The sequence below is a fragment of the Hippopotamus amphibius genome, chromosome 3 (genome assembly GCF_030028045.1).
Source record: "Hippopotamus amphibius kiboko isolate mHipAmp2 chromosome 3, mHipAmp2.hap2, whole genome shotgun sequence".
In the NCBI taxonomy this organism is placed as follows: Eukaryota; Metazoa; Chordata; class Mammalia; order Artiodactyla; family Hippopotamidae; genus Hippopotamus; species Hippopotamus amphibius.
In genome coordinates, this window is record NC_080188.1 from 48016312 (window position 1) to 48022540 (window position 6229).

At 42.2% G+C, this 6229-nt stretch overlaps 1 non-coding gene across 1 annotated transcript; it reads right to left on the reverse strand.

Annotated features, from left to right (window-relative positions):
• Window positions 1-305: 305 nt before the first annotated feature.
• Window positions 306-432, reverse strand: LOC130850622 (small nucleolar RNA SNORA3/SNORA45 family). The gene has a single exon (XR_009052982.1). It is a non-coding gene; the product is annotated as a small nucleolar RNA SNORA3/SNORA45 family (small nucleolar RNA).
• Between the last annotated feature and the right edge of the window lie 5797 nt (window positions 433-6229).

Consider the following 6229-nt stretch of genomic DNA (forward strand, 5'->3'; position numbering starts at 1 on the left):
AAATTCAATTACTTCTGGTTTAAATCCTAACTTTTTTTTTTTTGAAAAGCACAAGTTAGCATTTAAACAAACCTCCCTCCATGTGACTTCAAGCCCCCATGCATACCCTTAATCTTCTCAGCCCTTCTGCTGGAGAATATGCCTTTTGCAATGCCAGTCTGCTTTGGGAGTGTTTCCTACTCTAGAACTTTGTAGTAGCTGTAGAAGAAACAGAAAAGGGTCCTTAACACACCATGGCAGGTACCAACCCCCTAAGGGCTATGAGGCAAGATGTCTGCCAAGCCACTCCATCTAGGAGCCAGCGAGGGCGTTTCTGATCTGGGCACTCCTGGGGGCACTGATTGCCCTCACAGTGAATCGAGACCAGCAGATGCTCTCCAAGGCTCCAGCACACCGGGACGAGAGCTGTCAGGATGTGACTCTAGACATGGGAAACCTAGTCCTTGAGTAAATTCTTAGTCAAGGGTTTTCCTCTCTTCCCACTTATTTTTGTTTAACTTTCTCCTTAAGAATGATCTTGGGTCCTGGAGTTCTTATATATGACCTTGACATTTAAGGGATGGGCAACTGAGAGGTCCTTCTTGGAAGGAGCCTCTTCTGAACTGGCTTTGGCTTTTGGCATCTGTCCTCACTGCCACTCACTGTTGATGTCTTTTCTACCCCTGCCCCATGGCTTCCAGGTCCATCCACTCTAAGGCCATTCCCAGTCCATTGCCTTTTTCCCAGCCAAACTCTTGCCCCATCTCAGGGGGAAAGGGAGGGAAGCCATGGGAAGATGTTTGCTGCTCTTCTGTGCTGCTCTGATGCTGCAGGAAATGTGTGTGGGGGAGGGTGTCCATCTCAGAGGTCCCTCTGGCTGAACCTGCCCTGTGCCAGTGCTGCTCTGGTATAGCCCTGCGTGTTGCCACGGGGCTCTCTGTGAGAATGTTTCCTTGCAGGACTCTCCATGGATGTGGAGGCACAAGTCTTCCTGCTCCCAGATCCTCAAACCCTTTGGAGAGTTTCTCTCCCTCCTACTCCTGGGGTTGGACTTTCCATCAGTGATCTTGACCAATGACTTACTTTCTTACTCTTTTTCTTATTTTTCTTTCAGCCTAGCAAAATAAAGTTTTTTGTTTGTTTGTTTAAATCACCTCTCTGTTGAGTTTAGAGGGAGGGGGAGGTTTACATAAGTTTCATTCTTTTAAATCTCTTGGTTATGGTGTAAACCCTACTGTTTAATAGTTTTGCTTTAGGTCTGGGCATTGACTATAGTCATGTAATTTGGAACCATTTTCTCAGCTTTAACAATTTAATAGAACTTTCTCACAAATTGAACAGAATGATATACTCAAATTTATTTCTTATTGGTTTTGTTCTTGGAAACACATTTGGCACAATTTCTCCTTTGCTGGGGCTCCTGGTCCATTTCTCTTGAGATGAGTGGTGATATATTGAGATCGGATGTTCACTTTTTTTCTTCAGAGATTCTCATTTTTAACATTTTAAAAAATGGTCTTGTCTGAAAAAGCCTCTGCTTGCAAGATGAACCGGAAGGCATTTAGTAGTAAATGAGAACTGTTTCTGCTGCCAGTAATGGACTGGTTTTCTAGGGCACAGATTAAGGAGGTGTTGGGTAAACATTAGGTAAAGTCTGGCTAAACCCTTTTAGTGTGTGCTATTGCAACTTTGTGTCCATTTCCCTTTTTCTGCTGGGGAATCCACTTCATGAAGAGACACCTACAAGTTCTAGGCTGCCAGAGCAAGGCCTAGATCAGCTGCTGTGATGGGCAGCTCACAGCCACAGCTTGATCTCCATCCTTCATGGTCTTGATAATAGATACACACCTCTTGCTTCCTTCAGTGCTTAACTGAGAGTAAATACCACCAAAATGGGGGGAGTTTCCTTAGGATTAAAACTTGTATATAGTTCTGTTATCCTTAATATATTTATTTGCCTTTCCTCTTTTCTCAGTTGACATTGAATCTAACATTCTAGGTGAGTAAGCAATAAACACTCACAAGATGAAAAATACAACTTGGAAGAAGAAAACCCAGGGAAAGTTTTTTATTTCCAGGTAGAGGGACAAAGCACATAAGATCTTTAACTCACACCCATACAAGCTTCTAGTCAACTGAACACAGAGCAGGGAGACTAACAAGTAACGCTCAGATGAGAAGCCCTGCTCGCCTTTTGCATCTGTATGCTGCAGACAGGGATAGTCACACGTGGGAGGCTAGATACTGACTAGCTGGTCTTTGGAGGAATATCCTCCTACCAGCTTCTCAGTGGACTCAGATTTATAAAAAGGAAAAATTGCCAAGGAATGTACTTGCTTTCACAGATTGCCCTAGGATACATTACATTAGCCTGAAAGAGTGGTTCCCCATCTTTTCAGTGCAGTAGAGGCACTACTGCTTGGCTTTGCAATTTCCACCTCTAGTACCTTCTCACTCAGGGTGACCACATAGTGGAATCTTTTACAAGGCAGCCAATGAGATTTCCGTTAAAACATTAGTCAAATGGTAACTCTAAAAGCACTGAACATTGAAAATACAACCTAATAGGATAACCTAATAAAGTGAGGGTTTGACCGATGTCCCAACACCAGCATCATGGAGTGACTCAGCTATATTCCCTCTTAAGATAAAGACAGATATAATCCATCCTTTGGAGATGTTTGTGAGAATTTTACACCACCATACAGATGATTTGATGGGATACTCTAGTATAGGGTAATGATTAGGAACCCAGTTTTTATAGTCACAGCCTTGGGTTTAAAACTCAGCTAGGGACTTCCCTGGTGGCACAGTGGTTAAGAATCCACCTGCCACTGCAGGGGACATGGGTTCGATCCCTGGTCCAGGAAGATTCCACATGCCATGGAGCAACTAGGCCCGTATGCTGTGACTACTGAAACTATGCTCTAGAGCCCGAGAGTTGCAACTATTGAGCCCTCAAGCCGCAACTACTGAAGCCTACGCGCCTAGAGCCCGTGTTCCACAAGAGAAGCCACTGCAATGAGAAGCCCGCACACTGCAACAAGGAGTAACCCCCGCTTACTACAACTAGAGAAAGCCAGTGCACAGCAACAAAGACCCAACACAGCCAATAGACAAACAAACAAACAAATTTATAAAATAAAACAGCTCAGCCTCATTCTTACCCTAGGCAAGATACTTAACCCTGTCCAAACTTGAGCTCTCCCTCCAGTGCACCATGAATGGTGTACATGTGAGCCGAGAGATTGGTCCTTTCAGCCCTGAAGGAGGTGCTGTGATGGGAAAAAGATTGAAATACCACCATAATCTGAGATGCCACATCTATCAATCATAACTGTATTATTGTCATGGGGTTGGTTTAAGTATTAGACGCAGACTCCCCCACAAAGTGCTGAGTAGAGGACTTAGTGAGCGATTACCAAATGACAGCATGCCCTATCCACACAGTCCTCGGCCAGCCATCCAAATAAGCCAGCATTTGAAAAATGTCTAAAAGGTAATTAGCTCCCACTCATTGCACAAAAAGAATCCTGAAAGCCATGAGCAAGGCCATCAAAGAAATAATTCCTTTCTAGGCAGATCAGTGTTGACTGCCATTGGAACCAACCCCTGCTCTCTCTGCCAACTTGCTCTTGAAGGCTTCCTTCTTTTATAGTAAGGAACTGAAAAGTATAAACACTTCAACCTCCTATTCCATTGGGAATAAAATAATTTCCTCAAATATGAGAGCCTGCTGCAGTTGATTTTCAATACACAGGAAGAATTAGGGCCAAGCTTTATCTTTCCTCATATAGCAAATCTTGATGAGCTACCATTTTGTTTTGTTTCACTTATGGACAACTTATAATAGTTTACTTCACTATTCTGTGCTTACTGTAGGTTATTATTAGGATCAGAGAGGTGGGAAATCTATCTTTAAAAGGCAAAAGCATAGTTAACTGGAAATGGACACTTTAAAAAGCCTAAGGGAGGGACTTCCTAGGTGGCACAGTGGTTAAGAATCTGCCTGCCAATGCAGGGGACACAGGTTCGATCCCTGACTCAGGAAGATCCCACATACCATGGAGCAACAAAGCCTGTGCGCCACAACTATTGAGCCCATGTGCTGCAACTACTGAAGCCCATGTACCTAGAGCCCATGCTCCACAACAAGAGAGGCCACCACACTGAGAAGCCCATGCACTGCAATGAAGAGTAGCCCCTGCTCGCCACAACTAGAGAAAGCCTATGAGCAGCAACAAAGACCCGACACACCCCAAATAGCCAAAGCAATCTTGAGAAGGAAAGACGGAGTTGGTGGAATCAGGCTTCCTGACTTCAAACTATACTACAAGGCTACAGTGATCAAGACAGTATGGTACTGGCACAAAAACAGAAATATAGATCAATGGAACAGGATAGAAAGCCCAGAGATAAACTATGGTCAACAAATCTATGACAAAGGAGCCAAGGATATACAATGGAGAAAAGGCAGCCTCTTCAATAAGTGGTGCTGGGAAAACTGGACAGCTACTTGTAAAAGAATGAGATTAGAACACTCCCTAACACCATACACAAAAATAAACTCCAAATGGATTAAAGACCTAAATGTAAGGCCAGACACTACAAAACTGCTAGAGGAAAACATAGGAAGAACACTCTTTGACATAAATCACAGCAAGATCTTTTTTGATCCACTCCCTAGAGTAATGGAAATAAAAACAAAAATAAATAAGTGAGACCTAATGAAACTTCAAAGCTTCTGCACAGCAAAGGAAACTATAAGCAAGACGAAAAGACGATCCTCAGAATGGGAGAAAATATTTGCAAATGAATCAACAGACAAAGGATTAATCTCTGAAATATATAAACTGTTCATCCAGCTCAATATCAAAAAAAACAAACAACCCAATCAAAAAATGGGCAGAAGACCTAAATAGGCATTTCTCCAAAGAAGACATGGGGATGGCCAAGAGGCACATGAAAAGCTGCTCCACATCACTAATTATTAGAGAAATGCAAATCAAAACTACAATGAGGTATCACCTCACACCAGTTAGAATGGGCATTATCAGAAAATCGACAAACAGTAAATGCTGGAGAGGGTGTGGAGAAAAGGGAACGCTCTTGCACTGTTGGTGGGAATGTAAATTGATACAGCCACTATGGAGAACAGGATGGAGGTTCGTTGCAAAACTAAAAATAGAGTTGCCATATGACCCAGCAATCCGACTGCTGGGCATATACCCAGAAAACACCATAATTCAAAAAGGCACATGCACTCCAATGTTCATTGCAGCACTATTTACAATAGCCAGGACATGGAAGCAACCTAAATGTGCATCAACAGATGAATGGATAAAGAAGATGTGGTACATATATACAATGGAATATTACTCAGCTGTAAAAAGGAACGAAATCGGGACATTTCTAGAGACATGGATGGACCTAGAGACTATCATACAGAATGAAGTGAGTCAGAAAGAGAAAAACAAATATGGTATATTAACACATATATGTGGAATATAGAAAAATGGTACAAATCAACTGGTTTGCAAGGCAGAAATAGAGACACAGATGCAGAGAACAAACATATAGACACCAAGTGGGGAGAGCAGGGAGGGTTGGGGGGGAATAAATGGGAGATTGGGATTGCCATATATACATTACTAATAAGAAAAAAAAGTCAAATTGTACACTCTAAATATATGCAGTTTATTGTATGTAAAAAAAAAGACCCAATACAGCCAATAAATAAATAAATTTATTAAAAAAACAAAACAAAACAAGAAACACCCAAGGCAAATGTCACCAGAGTCAGAAACCCTTGTTCCCATTGATCTAAATCCTATTTTCAGGCTGTTCCCATTGGCTCCAAGGGGCTAGCTGCTTCAGTAACTCAGCAGATAGGTAACTGTGGGCAAAAGACAGAGGCGAAGAGTCTCTAGGCATCACCTTAGAGAACACTGTTGTGGAAAAGCCAAGAATGAGCTCACAACTGGGCAGGATGTTTAAAAGTAACACACCTTGCACAGGTTTTGTATTTAAAAAACAAAGTGATAAGCATATAAAACTACCACCTCTCTCCTTGACCCAATCAGCTGTTTGAGTATAAAAAATAATAACCAAATATATGCACTTAATTGTTTTAAAAGCAGTTTGCACACAATCTGGGAAGCTGTCAATTAAGTGGCAGTTAAGGGAGTCTTACTTTAGCCAAGTTTCGTTTTTGCAACTGCTAACCACACTCCTGTGTCTGGGTAGTTAG